This window comes from Thunnus thynnus, chromosome 2, assembly GCF_963924715.1.
Source record: "Thunnus thynnus chromosome 2, fThuThy2.1, whole genome shotgun sequence".
Lineage (NCBI taxonomy): Eukaryota > Metazoa > Chordata > Actinopteri > Scombriformes > Scombridae > Thunnus > Thunnus thynnus.
This window is the reverse complement of record NC_089518.1, coordinates 4,609,270-4,629,049: the sequence shown is the minus strand read 5'-3', so window position 1 is coordinate 4,629,049 and position 19,780 is coordinate 4,609,270. Positions and strand designations below refer to the sequence as shown.

At 39.6% G+C, this 19,780-nt stretch overlaps 1 protein-coding gene across 1 annotated transcript in view; it reads right to left on the bottom strand.

Annotated features, from left to right (window-relative positions):
* apba1a (amyloid beta (A4) precursor protein-binding, family A, member 1a) overlaps nucleotides 1-19,104 on the bottom strand; it is a 91,847-nt gene extending 72,743 nt beyond the window's left edge. Inside the window, exon 1 of the mRNA XM_067600159.1 lies at nucleotides 18,905-19,104. The gene's annotated coding sequence lies outside the window, so the exon portion shown is untranslated. The remainder of the gene's footprint in view (nucleotides 1-18,904) is intronic.
* Between the last annotated feature and the right edge of the window lie 676 nt (nucleotides 19,105-19,780).

The following is a 19,780-nucleotide window of genomic DNA, read 5'->3' as shown; positions in this document are numbered from 1 at the left end:
TAGCATCAATAATGTTTAACCAGTGACTGTATCACAATACAGTACTGTATGGATTATTTGTCTTACCACTAATAATCACTCACACCAACCATCATTCCTCCCTGCCCAATCTTCAGCTCTAACATCCATCATGTCCTCTCGTTCAGTCAATTTCCTCCTTCCACTTGAATGGTGTCAGGCAGTTAGAGTCTATCCTAGCATGCGCCGGGGCATTGGTCACTACTCTGTCACAGTACTAACACAGTTGGACACACACTCCCTACTATCTACAGTGTTAAACACAAAGAGCCTGGAGAACAGAGAGAGTCTGGCACAGCAAGGACCAGGACTCAAACCCACAACGTTCTGACACACAGGCCACAGTGCAACCTCTTAGACATCCAGAATGGGTGCAACAATATTAGGCTATACATTTAGAATATTTTGTTTAGACTAGATCACACGACCAAAAATCCACAGGCTGCTTGTAATCAAAATAACACATAATCTAGGGCTGGGTGATATGACCAAAGAATAAATCAATTCTTTCTTCTTTTTTTTGTGAATTTAGGGTCAATTCACTATTTTAATCGATTTTTGTCTCCCTGCAAAATGCTGGCTTGAAAAATCGTATTTTTTTAGACAGTTGAGCAAGAATAATAAAAAGCCTGCACCACCTGCAGGTTGTCATCAGTACAGATAAAATACAGGTTATCCCACACAGCTACTGACTGTCAGTACCAGATGCTTCAACTAAGTAGGGTCTGCTGTACAAGACATCAGCCTGATATCTGCAGTCTGCTGCTAGCTCACGTTAGCTACCCAGCAGGTAGAGACAAACTGAACAACTTGGAATCTGGAAACTGTTCAGTCGACTCCCAGTACTTCAACTCTGTAACCAGAAATGATACCTCATCAACTAACACAAACTGAGAGAACAGATCAGTGTGCAGAGTGTTTTTCAGTCTGTCCTTCTTTAAGATGTGACTGTTAAATTCACCACCTGGAGTCACCACAGTCCTGTAAACTGCAGCAGGCCAACATGAAGTGTAACTTATCACATCACAGTTACAATAACAGGACTGTCATGGCTCAAGACAACTAATGTAGCAGCTAACATCTCTGATACTTTTTATAGAAAATAACCTTTTTGTGCATATTTTAAAATCTTGATTTTATGATTTAGACATTTTACACATCGTGCAAAAACAAAAATTCAAATTAATCAAATAAATTTGATATATAACCCAGTCCTGATTTAATCTATATAATACTTCCATAATGTCCATATCATGATATATATACTGTTTGCATGAGCTTGATCACTATAATTTTCATAAAGTATAGCGCAAGCCTGCTGAGTTTGCAGTATTTTTTGTTACTTATCAACTTTATCCTACGCATCAACCTTTCATCCCCCAGAGGTGAGCAAGTACTGCATCACAAAAACAATGCTGACAAAAGTATATGCACGTTATAGGATCCATACATAATGGGTCCATACACGTTCCACTGCTCTGTGACAAGGCCTGCATCCATCGCATCTGATCTGGCTGCATCTTGAACCGGTCACAAAATCTAAACGCCTTCAGCTGACACAAAATTTCCTCTCATCGTGTTTCAGCCTTTGTGCCACTTTGTAGCTGACAGCCACTGTGCTTTTAGAGCTGGATTATTTGCTTCAGGCTACCTTGAATGCTGAGGAGGAAGACATTTACATCACCTAATGGATTCAGTATTTCACCAGTTCCTAATGTATTTGCCCAACTTGAGAGCACTCCCACTAAGGAGGCCATAGGATTGGCCAGCCTCTCAGGGGAAATCCAGTCTGCTCACTGATACACACACCAGCAGGAACCTTTCTGAACAAATAGAGACGCTATTCGCCAGTGGCAAAGGGCTCTTTTTCCATGACTGCCAAGATGTCCACTTATTTTATCTTCCCTCTGCCTGAGCAGGCAGCTGACTGCAGGCTGCCACAGCCAGTGTCTACTGACAAAGACTCTGAGGGCCTGAAACAAACAGGATAAAACCAAAGCTAGTGGTCAGCAGTCAAGCTGTCTGCTTGTTGCTGACCACTTGATGGAAATAAAAATAATCCCAAAGAGAAACAAACTGCAACACTGTTCATATCTGAGGAAAGTGAAAAACAAAATGAATTTAGATTTTCCAGACTGTAAATCATGCAAAGGTGATATGGGACTCTATGTCAAAACCTAAAGGTATTCTGGGTGGACACCTGAACATTTGGAGTATAATATCAAAAGGAGATCAAATTCATCATCTTCTGACGAACTCTAATCTAGATTTCCTGGCTGTGAGTGAAACCTGGCTTAACAGTAATATTGTAACCAGCATGATTGATGTTCCCGGCTACATTTGTTACAGAAAGGATAGATCATCTGGCAGGGGAGGGGGAGTATTGTTGTATGTCAGAGACACTTTTAAATGCAATGAAATCAAACTAGACACACCTTTAGAATGTTTAGCCTTAAATGTAATATTGTACTCCAAGATGAATTTTAACATTGTAATCTTGTACAATCCATCATCACATGACATCTCATTTTTTAGGGTCTGAGAAATATGGTGGTTAGGGAACTGCAAAAGGCAAAAACTACATACTTTACACAACCGATTGTGGAATCTGAAGGAAATAGCACCTCTCTCTGGAAACACCTAAACAGTATATTGTCCTCAAAGATGAATTTTAACATTGTAATCTTGTACAATCCACCATCACATGACATCTCTTTTTTTCATGATTTAGATGAATTGCTCAAACTGTCAAATTTTCGCTCTGAATCTCTCTTTTTTGGAGACTTTAATATTAATTGGTTAGATAAAAGTTGCAAACAAAAGTTGAAGATGATATTGTCAAAACATAATTCTCAACAGATGGTAAAGCGTCCAACAAGAATCACTCGAATGAGTAAAACCATGATTGATCTGATTGTCACAAACAGACTCGAAAGAGTCACAAGGACCTATAATTTATTAACGGGCCTTTCTGACCATAACATGACCCTGATTGTGAGAAAACTAACAAAACAGCGTCTACCCATATTTATGAATGAACACACAATCAAGAAATGCAGTCATTCCTAAAAATAAAATGAAAAATTTGAAAATGAACTAAATAATATTGACTGGAATAATGTTTTACAAACCAGTGACTTAGACAACTGTTGTAACACTGTAACAGAAATGGCAGAAACTGCTACCTCACTGAAAATATCAAGAGCTCATTAGACAAGGCTAATGTTGTGGGAGAAATGTTTTTAGACCTCAAAAAGGCTTTTGACACTGTGAACCATGACATACTTCTGAACAAACTTAACACTTTTAATTTTTCTGAGCAAGCAATTGGCGGGTTTGCATCATATCTTGAATGTAGAGGGCAACATGTTAAAATCAATGCAAAATTATCAATCCCCCGACGATCCAGAATGGGCATTCCACAAGGCTCGATCTTGGGGCCTCTGCTTTTCAGCTAATACATAAATGATTTGCCAATAAGCTGTAAAAGAGCTGGTTGTCAAATGTATGCTGATGGCACAACAAATGAAATGGAAGGTGTATCCCAATGGCTTAAAAACAATCATCTAACGCTGAATCTTAAAAAGACTGTGTCAATGTGTTTCTCCATGAGAAGGAAAACAAAAGACAAGTTTATAATCAAAATAGATCAAGAGGAAATAAAGGAAGTAAGTGACTTTAAATTTTAGTGTTATTTTGGATTCCCAACTCAAATTTGATAAATATGTCAAAAAGCTATGAAAGACAGTCAAGACCAATCTGAACTGTTTTAGAATAATAAGACATTACATACCCCTTAAGGCAGCTCAACTGTTTATGCATGCCATGATATTTTCACATTTATCTTATTGTGTTACTGTATGGAGTCAGGCTTCACAGTCAACTGTTAAACCCGTTAAATCATTATATAAACAAGCACTGAAAATAATGGATGAAAAACCAATGAAATGGCACCACTGTATAATTTTGCAAAAGTACAAGTTGCTTAGTTATGACAGTTTTATCAAGTTTTCTTTTATCAAACTGATTTTTAAATGTTTGAATAATCTTGCCCCAGCTATACTTTGTCCATATGTAACAAAAATAAACAACAATAGAATAACCACAAGGGGATCAGCAGATGGCAACTGCAGGATGGCACAGCACAAAACTACTTTCGGTCAGTCATCTTTTTCAGTAAAAGGGATACATCTTTGGAATGCCCTACCAACAGAAATAAAAATACAAACTGATCTGAAAACATTTAATGAAAAGGTGAAACATTGGCTGAAACAAAACCAAACCTGCAATCACTGATCTGTGATCTGTCTCCATGTGCATGTACACATAGATAGACGAACAGATACATACAGATAAACATACATGCACTGATACAGATTATGACACATACACCGATAAATATTATGCACATAGACACATCATTGCCATGAATTTGGGAACATACGTGTATACATATGCAACACATGTAAATTGATAGTTATATGATGTAAATACTGTTGTTATTGAGAATGGCACTATTTATTATGAGCTTTATTTAATTAATGTATTTCTGGTAGTGACATGTTATGACTATTTTAAGTAGAAAAGCCTAACCAGGGACAGGGGTTGCAAATTAGCCTTGGCGATAAATCCTATATGCAATACATCTGTTTCATGGTATTTTAACCTGTTACAATGTTTTTTGCATCGTCCCTGACAAATAAACTAATTTAAAAAAAAATTATCTCAATATGCTCTCATCATTCCTTGGTTTTAGCAGACACTTTGAGCTTATTGCAGATAAATCTGTATGTGTGTTTATGGCGGCTAATAAGTTATACGAAATTGAAGTAATGGAAAGCCAAAGATATGTCTTTGAGCTATTTTAGTTTGTTCACTGGAGAGCACTGTGACTCCACTGTTGGCAACACACTCATCTCTGTGAGTTAACTGAAAGCTTCATAGCTCAGCTGACTGCTGCAGAGCAGAACAGAGTCAGTGTTTGTATGTCTGTTATGTGAATTTGTGGAAAGGTGCTTATTTGTGAGTGAAATATGTGACTTGAGTGATAACAAAAAAGCAAAAGAAAGTACATAATGTGCAGATCCAACCCTTGCTGGGTACATGTGCAGGACAAAAACAGCAACATGGAAAAGAAGAGGCTGTCCACACAATGAAATTTGCAAGTTCACAAGTATTTTTTGCAAAGTTTCAACCTGCAAGATCTTTGTCGGGGTTTTGCCCCCTGATTTCACCTTTTTGTACAAGCTAAATAAGCCTGACAGCAGTCATGACAGACATGCCTGTTTGTTAGCATACAGCGTTATAGTCATTCTGCCAAACTGACATAATATTAAATATATCCACGACTCGCATTTTAGTATGTTACAGTTACAGTCAGTGGATTGGAAACACATGTCTGATATTCACCAGAGAAACTGAGACACAGTGCCTTTTCAGAATTACTTATCCCCTTAGCTACTGTTTGATCATCACGTAACAAAACAGCTGGCTAGAACTATTAATAAAAGAGGGATTATTAAGCAGAAAAACACTAGAAATAAACATGTGCACACTGAGAGAAGTAAATGACACTAAAGGTTGCCCTCCCTCTCATCGTTTCTCTTGTTTCTGCAGCAACGTCACTGTATCATTTTACTGCTTCATCAAAGATGGCATGTTTTTAATCAGCATTTTGAATCTGTTAACATGAATAATGTTTGGAAAAGGCTTTTCTGTAGCTTGCACCATATAGATAAAAACAGAAACAGAAAGTATTGATGAATGGATGAACTGGATAAAATATAAATAAATAATATAATAATATAAATAAATGAAAATTTCATTGTAACAGGCTATTGTGACTATCAAAAATTAATTTAGCCCAATACATGTTACATCATTTGTTTTTGTTTTGTTTGCTTACTTGCATAGTCAATTGTAATTCAGAACAATGATAATTAAAGCTGCAAGCAGCAATGAACAGGCCCTCGCACCCTGTGCCTGTTGGAGGGAGTGGCAGCTGTGGTATCAATACTGGAAAACTGTTCACATGGCTCTAAATTGTCAGGATTACTAGACACTGTGTGAATGGGTAAAATATTATTTACTGTGTGCAGTACGTGGCACTGGAAATGACATTGGAAAATGTGTATATATTTGATGAACTATGTGTCATTAAGGCTTCACTTCCTGTTGCTAGGAGACAATACTACATAAGTGAAATATTGATGCAGCAATACATTTACCAGAAGGCAACTGACAGGAATATACATTTTGAAGAATATGGGACATTGCATGAAGGAGATAACTATCACTTACTGTGTCCACTATGCGGCGCTGCAGCACACCCACTAATCATAATTCATATTGCTCTATATCATGTGTAGACCACACCATGTAATCGGTGTAGCACTTCCTGTTGTCAGTAGGTGGCGCTATGACTATGACTCAATATTGACATGTAGATGTGTTCAGGCCTGGACTCTTATCAAGCATGAGACATTAGGAGCAGATTGGACAATGTAAAGCCGAGTTACAACAACTTCCTGTTTAATGCCCCAAACATGTTTTGGGCAAAATTGTACAGCACGCCAGGCCAAGGGCGTTCCATGAAAACTAAGAAGCTTTACAATTTAGCATCACAAAGGTGTTAATATGTAACCTGCCAAATTTGAAGTCGCTCAGGTTAAATCTCTAGTAAAAGTTCCTTAAAATACAACACCTGTCAATAGCTTCACTTTGCGGAAAAAATGCAGTAGTAGCAGATTCAAAATGAATGACTTCCTGTTCAACTTAGGGTATGGCTCCAAGAGGCTTTTTTTGAAGTCTGGAAATGTTACATCTGCCTACCAAATTTTGTACATCTACATCAAATTTAAAGGTGGGGGCTTTGACTTTGAAATTTTCTAGGGGGCGCCCTCAAGCCCTTTTGCCACACCCATACCCAAGACCCATATCAGATATCAAGTTACGCCACTTTTGATGCATGTGCAAAGTTTTGTGAGTTTTCAAGCACCCCTAGCATGTCAAAAATGCTAAAAGTAATTAGCGGGCGCTATAGCGCCAATGTGCCATGCCCTAGCCCAATTGTGATACTAATTGCAATACTTACTAATTCAAACATAGTTACAAAGTTTCATAAGGTTCCGCTAATTCTAAAGGCCTCAAACATGTGTTCGTAAAGTGACAATTGACGCATGAAATCCAAAATGGCTCACTTCCTGTTGAGTGAATTATGTCGATACTGAGGAGGGCAATGAACCCACAGAGCTTCATGCACATCAAATAAACTTTGTTTCAAAATGAGAATGCTACGGAGCTCAAACATTACAGAACTTTGCACATTAGAGACATTGGCCTATCACAGATATATCGATATCGGCGTATATGTTGTCTGATATGCGCCTATATATTTTTTTTCATTTTTCTAATGCTGTATAGGCAGCATTTTATGTATAATTGATCCATTTTCTTAATTCAAGTTTAATATATACATGTTTTTTGTCCTGTGTTTTTTTATTCATAATTTATTTATAATTATTAAATTCCCAGTGAAGTTAACGGTTTCAGTGCACTGATGTCATTTTGTACAATAAAGTTTATTGTTAAACTGTAAAATATCATGCCATCCATTACATATCTTTGTCACAAGTGTTAATTCACATTTGAGGGATCATTGCAAAAAATGTGTGTTTATAAGATAGTGGAACAGAAGCGAACTGGAAGATACAGTTCCATTCCTGTGAGTTTGCACAAACCCAAGTAAGTCGATATTGTATGACAATGTTCTTGACGTGCAATGAATTGCAAGTTTACCAACAGGCAGTGGTAAAAGTGTGATTTCTAATATCTGGACTGACTGCCAGTGTTGCATCACATGGAGAAAGCTTTCAGTTTTCAGTGTCTTCTCATGTTGTGAGCTGAGAGGAGGTGGAGGTGCCTGTAGCTCTGACATTAACTTCACCTTGATCACAACCCACACAGATTCCTGACTGTGCCCAAAGCACACATCTACCCTAAAACCCAGTGACCATGCAGAATTAGGCCAGAGGCCACAGGCTGACACATGGACAAACAATTTATGACAAACATACAGTATACTGCTCATTTACTCAATGCTGGTTTAATCTCCAAAAAGTGAGCAAGTTTTCGAATCATATTACTAGAGCCCAGGCCTGAGTGATATGGTTGAACATGATAAATGGACAAAAACCAAAACTGTGTATACTTAGGATGATAAAAAAAAAAAAAAATTAATATGGTACTGACAATTATAATTTGTCTAAAAAGCAAAGATCTCAATGTGCCCAGCTGTTGTTTACCACTTACTGTTTGATTGAAATTGGACGTTGTTTATCCAGAAGAAGAAAAGCTGATTTGTTCAATATGCTGTCTAAATGATAAGAAAATTAATCCCGTATTGTTTTCTACTGTCCTTCTTACTGGGAACTGCACAATACTTTGTTACTAAGATACAAATAGATATTGATTTTGTAAATATAGATGATGCACGAAGACTGAGTATAAAGTAGCCAGTTACTTAGAGAAAGCCTGGGAGAAGAGGAAAAAAAAGCTCTTTGTCAGGATAAGCTGACAAAAAACAACAGTTCTGAGGTAGTGCCGGGACTACCTCAGTCCCCTCTGTACCATGGTTTCATTCACTAGACCCCTGGAAATATTCAGAGGAACATGTGGTGCATTCTGGCCAGGGGCAGAGCTAGACTCTCAGCACAGAGGGTGCAGAGCATTCTAAAGGGCCCTTCTGAAACAGTCATTTTAAAATTCACAACTGTAAAATAGCTGATATATCCTAGTCATAATCACAAATCATTATTGAGCCATGCAAGCCTATGTCTAAGGAAACATACAGTGCAGCCACTTTCAGACAAGCTTGTTCTGAAGAAAAGAAAAGAAAACAGGTTGCCAGCTGCGTTCAAATGTTTCAGCACTAAGGACTGCATGTCGTGCTCTACATACAATTATTGATAAATGGTTCAGCACCACCGCCAATAGACAGCGACAAGCCAGGTGCTCTGTCTCAGTACCATGTCTTTCTTACATGGGAATAACATAGACATAAAAGAGACACGGTGGTCTACAACACTACAAGGCCTGTTCAAATACATGCTGAGATAAGCATGGAGTTAAACAACAGATAAATCTAATATGCTGACTGATTTCTTCATAACCAGAATTTAAGTTAATAAAGACTAATTATGGATGTTTCACTCACCAGTTGTTTTCCCTGCTTAGACTGCTGTAGTTTAGTGTAACGTTAGTCCATTTGTGTATTTCTCCATCCTCAAAATAATCCAAACAGTTTAACAAACGTTGTACATATCACGGTCCTTTTAAAAACTTCATCTTCCTCTCCTTCATGGTGGAAAACCTGCCAACCACTTTGTCCTCATTAGTGTTTATGTCCCATTCAACACACAGCAAAGTGAGGTTGGATAGTTTGGCCTCATCCATGCAGCTTAATGAGCCTCAGGCAGCTGAAACTTTGTGTGGCGAGTTTCATTCACCATAAACATAAAAAGACACAAATATCTCATATTTTGGATTAAGTTTTCAGCAAAATTAGTCATAAACTTTGAATTACTGCTTCTGCAGTCTTCACTTCCCGCAGAGTCAATGAGAACAAATACGGACAGCGCCACTCTGCCATTGCAGTCCACATTGTGGTTGGAGGAGGGATTACATCGATAGTGATAAGAACTACCATAGAGAATGAATAGATGAAGCCGAGAGTTAAGTTCCCCTTTTCCTGCTGCGTCCAGGGGGTTGAGCACTGCGTCCCCAGCAGGGCCCCTACTGAGCGTGGCAGGGCCCCCGTGGTCGCTCCGCTTATGATTCTGGCGCACCTGGTCATATTGTATCTACATCATAGGGGGATCTCAATTTACCATATTTATTGTCTCAGTTTACCACTAGTATTTCAACAAGTGCTCAGTGCCCCAGCGGATGCAAGACCTGGTTGGAGATGCTTTTCGCTTGTGCTTTAACATTCAGCTTGCTTTTAAAGCAGTTTAAATAGCGAATGTACTTGCGCCCATCAGAGCGTTTGTTCTTAAAATGAGGTGTGGTCAGGCACATTGTCGGCGCATTGCTATCTTGAGTCAGCAGAAATTGATTGCACTATTGACCAACAAAAACCTGGTCTGAAGTCAATGGCGCAGTGTTTCACTGTTATTTTAAGGGCGCATTATTGAGACAGTGATATGCGGCTACATAGGCGGGTGCACAACATAGACTCTGCTTGTTACACATACAGGACACCCAGCAGCGCACAGACATGTAAAAGATTACAAATAAAAGGATTACAATGTGAAAGATTATTATTGTGTACATTAACATATTTTAAAAAATACATGACATAATGCTTAGTCATAACATTTATCAGAATTAACTAATCACTGTAATGAAATAAAATTGTTTTCAAAAACCAAACTGGGGCTGACCACAGGAGGGTCCAGGAGCAGCAGGGGTACGTGTGCTTATTATGGATTAAATTTGCACACAAGCAGATTCATTTCCTCTGCAGAGAAGTGTCCCTTCTTACTACTTGGCAAATGTGCCATCATAATAGCAATCCGCTAAGGTGCAAACGCACCTGGCTCTTAAAGGGGATGGGAGATGACACTCTGATTGGTTTATTGCATGTTACGCCCAAAACACAACCATGACTAATTAGGAGACTATGGACAGTATATGGAGTATAAGCAACCTATGCAATATAGGCTAAATGATTAAAAAAACATGAACCAAATTAAATTAGTAAACTTGACTTTTGGTTTTCCACATTTGAAATATTAAATGTAGAACAGGAATCACAGTTCCCCTATTACTTGGCTGGTTTGCATATGTATAGCTTACAGCATCATCATTTCCATGGGAAAGCTGACTTCTCTAACTGTGGTAATGGGGGTTGTTTGAGGGGAGGGTTTAAGCTGTTTTCCACTATATGGTATGAACATAAAAGCAGGAGATGCTCACACTGAGCTGAAATCAAACAAGTGCACAGAAATTAGGTAAATAACATAAATAAACATAGTCTCTTATGCATTTTGTACTCAACGGAGCGGAGCAGAGGAGAGACAGTCAACCAGGTTGAGTTGACGACAACTAACTACATTCCTTACATTACTGCAAGTGCAATAAAAGCTTCCCGAGTAAAAATCCAGTAAGAGTAATTTAATCCATGCAAAAGATAGACAGACGACGGGAGGCAGATTTTGAATAATGATGTTACTATGGTAGAGACTCAGTGATCGATGACTATGGCATTGCCCATCGGCCCAACCCTACTTGTATGGGAAAGGGGCTCTGGAACTGCCTATCACTGGCCTTACTGAAGAATAAAAATGCTCAAAGGTAAGGCTATAGATATAACCCTGACAGAAGCTCAGGACACCACAATACAGGCAGTAGCACCAAGAGTGGCAGCAGGCAGAAAATGGACCCCACAGCAGGCAAACTCTGCTCTCAGGCACGGAGATATTGTGGGCCAAGTGCAGCACTGAAGAGGTGGCTTTGGGCTAGGCACAAGTAGACCCACATGGCACAGAGCAACAACTGCCTAGAACACCAGCCATCTCGGCTGGTGGTAAAAGAGCAGCAGCAGGAGGAGGTAGAACTATGTGCAAAGACAAGCCCACAGAGCAAAACAGGGCCGCTTGACAAGATGGGAAAACCTTGAACACTGGAAGCTTGCCTGAAAGGATCTTTGTGAAATGGAAGGAGGCAGACTTGGCTTCATCATCAGAGCCATCTATGATGTTCATCGCAGTCCCAAGAAACCGAACCAGTGGCTTGGGGAAGACCCATCATGCCCCCTTTGCCAAACACCAGCAACCCTACATACCCAACATACTCACCAGCTGCAAGACAAGCCTCACTCAAGGATGCTACACCTGGAGGCACAACCAGGTCCGTCAGTATCTGGCAATAGTGCTGGAAGAAAGGAGGACAAACAACAACGCCCTCTCTGCCCCAGCCCCTGGCTTCTCAAACACCATGGCCTTTGTACCAAGAGGAAAGGTACCAAAGAGGTCAACTGCAGGTAAAGAATCAAGCCTATTTGATACAGCCCAGGATTGGAAGATAAAGGTCAGTCTAGACCAGAGGCTCACCTTCCCACCGGAGATCATTACAACCAAACTTTGACCCTGTGGTCAGTCTCACACATTGCCCTGTTTATCGTAGAACTGACTGCAGTTGGTGAAGCATATGAATGCAAAAAGCTGAAGTACTCTGATCTAGCAATTGAAGCACAACTAAAGGGCTAGAGAACACAGGTGCTCCCTGTGGAGGCTGGCTAGAGGAGTTTTGTGGCCATGTCAACCACCAGGCTGCTGAAAGGGAAAGAGATTCCGGGAGTCCAAGGAGAGGCCCTCCAATAGCCTACCAAGTCACTGGCAGAGGCTGCTGAGTGAAGCAGCAACTGGCTCTGGCTGAAAAGAAAGGACAATAACTGAGCGGCAAAATAACCATCAGCCAGCAGGAGAGGTAGAAGTGGAGGGGGGTGCACCTGGGATGCCAGGTGTCACCACTGAGCCCTCTGGAGGTGTATCAACGAAACACCAAGCAAGGAGGGTGCTGACCTGATGACCCCAGTGAAGCTTCTACCACTACCACCACTGCTGGTTAAGATTTACGTCTGCATAAACAGGACTAGGGCTGTGTGATATGACGATATGTATCGTGCGGTGATAGAAAAACATCTAGCATTTCATATTATGCTCTATCATTTATTTTGTTGTGACAGAAATTACACCTTTTACTTTTCATCATTTGGAGGCTGTCTATCTTTTGTGTGGATTACATTGATAAATTAGGCCTTGTCTTCTTGGCTTTTTACTCTGTCTATATATGTATACTATAAATATATACACAATATCAAGATAGGTATTGTTATCGGGATATGAAATGAACTATATAGGGATATGAGATTTTGGTCATATCACCCAGCCCTGAACAGGACTGAGTCTTTGACAGAAGAAACCTGGAATCGACTGATCCCCCTGAAGTTCTGTTGCTGCTGGTTATGATTTACAGTTCGCATAAATGGGACTGAATCATTGACAGAAGAAACCCGGACTTGATCAACGAAACACCAAGTAAAGACCAACCCCCACTCAAGGAATGATTGCTGATTATAATACAGGGTTGTAAAACCAAGTATGAGCTCAATTGCTCACCTCTACCCACTCTCTATAGCCTTGTCCAGTGCATTCAAGTGCTGATTAGTTTCAAGTTTAAATGACAAAAATACTCTGTCCCAGTTTCTCACATTTGAGGATTTACAGGTTTTCTCTGTTTTATAAAACTGTGAACTGAACATATCTGTCATGATTCCTGCTTCGGTCCTGTTTGTTTAGTTTCCTTTCCCCATTCTGCCTCTGTCCTTGCCTTCAGCCCCACTCTCTCTCTTCCCTTGTTTTTGCCATTCTCCACCTGTCCACCAGATGTCCCTGGACTTTCTTGCCTGGTTCCCACACCCATCTGCACACCTGTTGCAACTCCTCAATTATCCTAACCTACTGCTCATTACCTAAGTATCAAGTCCCAGTATCTTATATACCAGTCCTCTGCCATCCATTCCCTGTCAGATCATCATACAGTGTGCCTCAAGCCATTTAGTTACCTGTTCCAACTGCCTCACCCCTCTGGATTTGTAAGTCTTTTCATTTTTACTTTGAACTAATAAAGTCCCTTTAAGTTACCTGTCGTGTGTCTGCATTAGGGTTATCCACCTATTGTCTTGTACACACAGCTGTGACAATCTCTGGGTTTTGGATTGATGCTAAGATAAAACAAGACATTAGAGGATATCACTGTGTGCTGTGAGAAAACTATAACAGACATTTTACACTATTTTCTGTCATTCTAAAGATTAAACAATTAATTAATTATTAGTCCATCCAAAAAATGTTCTACAGATTGTCTGATATGTAAATTGTTAGTTGTAGCCCTATTTCTCTAATTTCCAGCTGTTCCAGACCTCCATAAGCCCAACCTTTTCTGACTCTCTGTCAGAAAAGTCTCTGTGAGGTTAGAGGCAGAGGGTATGAGGGTATTATGGTGACTCCTTTGTGGGCCTCCCTCTTGGTGTGTCCTCAACTGACTTCAATATGTGTCTGGTTTACCACTGCATGAGGAAATCTTATTAGAAAGAGTGGCAAGTCCACTAACATACAGCTGGACAACTTCCTCATACAATGTTGGGCATCAGTATAGGTTTCACTTCAGTATTTGGATCGTGCTGGCATACCATGTGAACAGTAAGAGCTTCAAAACAACTGTCGTTCCTCCGTTCACCAGTGACACTGAAATTAAATAGACTAACTTATAGTTGCTATAGATGCTGTAAACTTGACCTTAATCAAAATGGACATACACATATGAATTCAATGTTCCTCTGATTTTTACTCAAGTGATCAAAGCAGACAGAGGAGCTACTTCTCAAACTGCCACTAGTTTAGGAAGTGGTGAACTGCCCCAGAGAACCAGATCGTTTCTAGAGAGGGGACATCTCAAGTCTCTTAATTGCATCCATATTTCCCTCACTTGCATCTTTTTCTTGTGTCTACATCCCTCCCACTAAGGATCCGTGGAGAGATGCAAGTAAACCATGCAAGGAGAGGAGAAACAAGGAAATATGTTCTTAGAGAAATGAGAGGTCTTTTCCTCTGAAGCGTCATGTGAAGCGACATCCATTTCTGATGATGGCAGCAGTTGATCACAGCTAGATCAGCTGTCAGTCTGCTTTAACAGCTGTACAGATTTTTAATAGAGTTTGTTTGCACACATATGCACATACTAAAAAGGCTCACAGTTATCACTGCCAGACTAGCAGTGTTTTCTCTCTGCAGCCTGTTACCTGTTTAACAGACTCCTGCATTCTGTATTTATACTGTGTACTGTTTCTACAAGCAGAATGCATTTATATCATTTATTAATTATTTGAGTGTGTATTTATTGATATTTTGAATTCATTATTTAATAACCCAGAATATGATTCGGGTGTCTTGGATTGAACATTGGCAATGATCTATTGGAAATGTTTCAGGGAAAATAGAAATGATGTAACTCATATCAAACCCAACACTCAGGAATTTTCAGCCTCACATGTGACTGAATGGAAATCACAATAAATGATAGAACGTGTTTGAATTGTGTGTCTTGCTGACAGACAGACTCTTTCTTACTTTAATTTGATCCATAATAAAAGTTAATGGGGGGAAAATAACAGGAAGAAAAGAAAAATCTTTCTAATAAATGAAGAAAGTTGTTTATGGTTCTTTTGTTGTTCAGACCTACAATTAACAGATTTTTAACTAGATTGTGAATCAGAATCAGCCTTATGACTGATACTATATTGTACTGTGTTGTCTGCCATGCTGTTGGTATAAATAGTTATTGAGTGTGCCACTCTGTGTTATGAATTTAAAGGTGTGGACACCACACCTGCCCATAAACACAAACAGCATTGTACTGGGATTACAGCATATTCTCTCACTTACTTGGAATCATGTTGCTATGTAAAGTTGTTACTATTGTCATATACTATATTTTGATACTTATAGCCTAAAATGGTTACTACATAGTATAGAGAGGATTACATAATGTGATGGCTGTAATAGCAGAAACTGAACATCTAAATCTGGTCATTCATTACATGTATCTGTACATTCTGTATCTGTATTCTTGTATGTGACTTACTCCAAATACTGAAGCTCCTGATTCAGAACTACGAAGCTGATCCGATTACAATGTTATGAATCAAAGTTAACTGGGAGATTCTTAAATGGAAGTGAGGTGATCAGCTAACCATTTCTCTAAAGAAGCGTCTCAACTCTGTTGGTCCTAATCAAGCGGGTAGCTCCCGGTCTGAAAAGTAAAGCCAATGCAGAAGTGCCTTGAACCTGCATTCTTTCTAATGGCCAGCAGTGGGCAACTCCACTGGCTGCAAAAGTCTGATTGCATGGAAGTCTATGAGAAAATGATCCTACTTCTCACTTGATTTATTACCTCAGTAAACTTTTTCCTAATGAATTTATGGTCTAAGTCGCTAGTTTCAAGTCTTCTTCAATGCAGCATGATGTTCATTTCGTAAAATTATGGTCACATTGAAATTAAAATAGATGATAAAGCAGGGTATGCCTTAGGGCGTGGCTGCCTTGTGATTGACAAGTTCCTACCATGGTGACAACATTACGTAACATAACCATGGCGTAATCCCAGATTCACAGAGTATAGGCGCAGCTGCTGCTATTTCACAGTGTGTTTTCAGTTAATGAAAATTAATTGTAACATCTTGGTTTCCTACAAAAGTCTTGTTCAGTATTTGGTTGTTCTAAAAGACCCTCTAATGAGTTGGATGTTCAGTTTTTCCCAGTAATTACATTTTGTTTTAATGGTTTTAGGTCTGTTTTTCACTAGCAAAAATTAGCATTAGCATTATAACAGTTAACATAGACTATAAATACACCGTGCTAACCAAGCGAGCAGCTAGTGATAGGGTCAGCTCCACCCTCTCATCCAAATATGGTCACTTCTGGCTCTAAAAATCAAAGATTACAGCAATGGTTAAATTGTTAAACTCGAGGCTTCAAAAACAGCAGTCCACAAACCAATGGGTGACATCAGGGTGACTACATCCATATTTTCTGCAGTCTATGTTCCTGCTTGATCTACGGTAAACACACAGTTCACTCATGGTCGTATAGTGGTGTTACAGAGTGATGTGTCTTTACTCACCAACAATCTTTGTGTGGATACAGGTCAACAAGTGCAGAGAGCACATTAACCAGAGAACAGATTAACTTTTCCTTTAAACTGTTACATAATTAACGTTAATTAGCTACAGCTGATCTAATCTGCTGTCGCTGTTTTAACTGGAGACAGCCACATTGGGTTAAAAATACTTAGTACAGTATATGTTTGCTTTGCTTGCTTTTCTAATAAAAAACAGTGAGTAGGCAGAAGAATCAGAGCCTATCCCTGCATCCAGCCACCAGTCTTTCACTTCTGTACAGACCGCTGTTGGGCAAGTTACTGAAAATTAGTGTTTAGTTAGTTACTAGTTACTTCTCTCAAAGTAATTGAATTACTTTACCAATTACTGCATATAAAAAGTAATTAGTTACTAGGGAAAGTAGCTTTTGTGTTACTTTTAATGCAAAAGTGTAACTTGTCCCACAATCTGAGTTCAATCCACTCAGTAAAAGATCCTTTTGTTTTCCTCATAACACCATATCAATTCAGTTCCATCCAGTTTCACAAACATACAAAAAAGACAACTCATAAGTCCACGCCGGGTTTTACCGCAGATCCACAACTCAAACCAGGAATAGTAGTGGCAGTTCAGTAACAGGTATTATTTACAATATACAATATTATAACTCCAGAAACAAAGCTAATGTTTTACCTCGAGTTGGCTACAATGACGTGACTTTACAATGTTACTCTGAGACACGGTAAGGTCAGATGATGTTGTGCGTGCGTTTGTCTGCCATCCTCTGCAGTTGTCCACTATATTCATCTACTACAAAAGTAACGAGTAATGAGCCCATTTAAATTTTAGTAATTGTAATTACATTATTTAATTTGAAAAAGAAATTATTTACATTACTAGCTACCACCAAAAGTAGTGGAATTACAGTAATGTTACTTTGTCACCCATTATTCCCAACATTTGTACAGGCTGAGTCACCTCAACAGCATACTGGACCCACTTCAGTTTCTGGCTGTCTCAGTGCTGCTACTTTTACCACACTGATGAATTCAGCTTCTCCATCTGATCACCTGTAGGATACTCCACATTATGAGTGTCAAACTTTCACTTCAATATCAGTATGTAGCTCATCACTATATAATTTGCCATGGTGTGGCAGTTCACTGGCTCTGGTGTCCACTGAGTATGCCTTCTTCACAGCAGACATTTTCACCTGTTATAGCAGGAAAAGCCCAGGTGTTACTTATAGTATTGATGATGGCTCTGTTCATTTCAGTCCCACTATGCCATGACAGTTTGACAGTGAGCCAGCATGCACAATACCAGGACCCTGAAACTGAAGTAGCCAAATGAAATTCAGCCATCATTAATTTTATTGTTTACACCTGTGCCTTTGCTGCTGTCACATGTCAAACTGTTTTCTATGAAAATTGTCCATCAGTGCTGAACTATGGAGACAAACCTGAGACACCCTGACTGTCACCTGACAGCTGAGTGCAATAAACAAGCTGGTACAAGATAAAGCTAGACTGAGAACCCCCATGAGTATGGTTCCTTTTATGAACCTGCTTCTCCCAGGTTGATAGAGGTTCTGCAACCCTGACAGACTGCACAACCACACACTAACCAGCAGCATCTATCAGCAACAACCAGGCCACACAGACAGGCTGGCCTCTGCAGAACACACGTCTGACTTAGGCTTGTGCATCACCTGAGGTGACGGAAGCCAAACCAGAGTCTTGGTTTGACAGAAACCCAACCCAGAAAGCGTCTAGAAAAGACTCAACCAGACGTGCGTGTTGACTGTGGTTAACCGTGATGGAACTCTGCACCTGCCAACAACAGGGCCTCTATGGGCCGTTTCATTCATGTCAACCCAGCGGGCGGTCGCGCTTCAGCCCGACACAAAGCCTCGCACATACCGCCAGTGTTGCGTTTCTTTCGATCTGAATCCCAGTATGGGATTTCCTCTGAAACGCGCCGTTATCTTTTTCCCTAGCCACTCCTCAAACAGTCAACAAACCGAGCGGCGACAACACCGCATCCCCACAGCTCAATAACAACACAGCAGCCACAGAGCTGTTTCCTGCTCTGTATCACCGTCATCTGCTGCCGGTGTCGGCGGACGTTGAGCGGTGTTTGAGCCAAAAGAGCGGCTGAACTCACCTGCTTTCAGCGGTGATGTTGCTGCAGGCTGGAGGTCCGCTCCGCCGCTGCCACACCGTCCTCCATCTTCCCTGTAGCGGTTGCTGTCTATGTGTATCAGTGTGTGTTCGCCAGCCTCCCAGCCCCTCCTTCCTCCCACCGCCACCGTCACATCATCATGGGACACAACACACGGCCTGTCCACTGTTTGACTATTCAAGACATGTACTGAACAGTTTGCAGCACTTTCAATCCGTGTCAGGATGGAAGACCATAAGAGTCAAAATGACATTAATATAAAATCAAACAAGAAATTATAAAGTTTTTTAATGTATCTATTAAAAAAATAGCCCCAAGCCCGGATGGCTTTCAGAATAATTTTTTAAAATTATAATAAATTGACAGTGAAATCTTGTTATAAAAAATGGTGACAATGTCTTCCATACAGATAATTGCCATAATGCTACCAAAACTAGATTTAAATGTATGCTAAAATTACTCATCAATAAAGCATATGTCTTGTGTTCCTAAACTCAGTACATTTTGCTACATAACCTGAGAATGGTCATGTATTTGTAGCAAAATTCAATTCAATTTTATTTCTATAGCGCCAAATCACAACAAAAGTAATCTCAGGGTACCTTCAAATAACACTTAAATAACCCTCATAATACAGTCTAATTATTTATTTTATTATCCTACTGCTATTTAATTAAAACAATGACCAGCAATTACCAATGCAATTCAATCATATAAAACAGGACAGTTTTTTTCAGTCAAATTTCTCATGAAATTACATTGGACTCAAATTGGACTTTTTCACATCATTGCAAACAGTCCCTACCATATGAAAGACAAGATGGGGTAATAAAAATTTTTTTAAAAAGTCTTTTAATG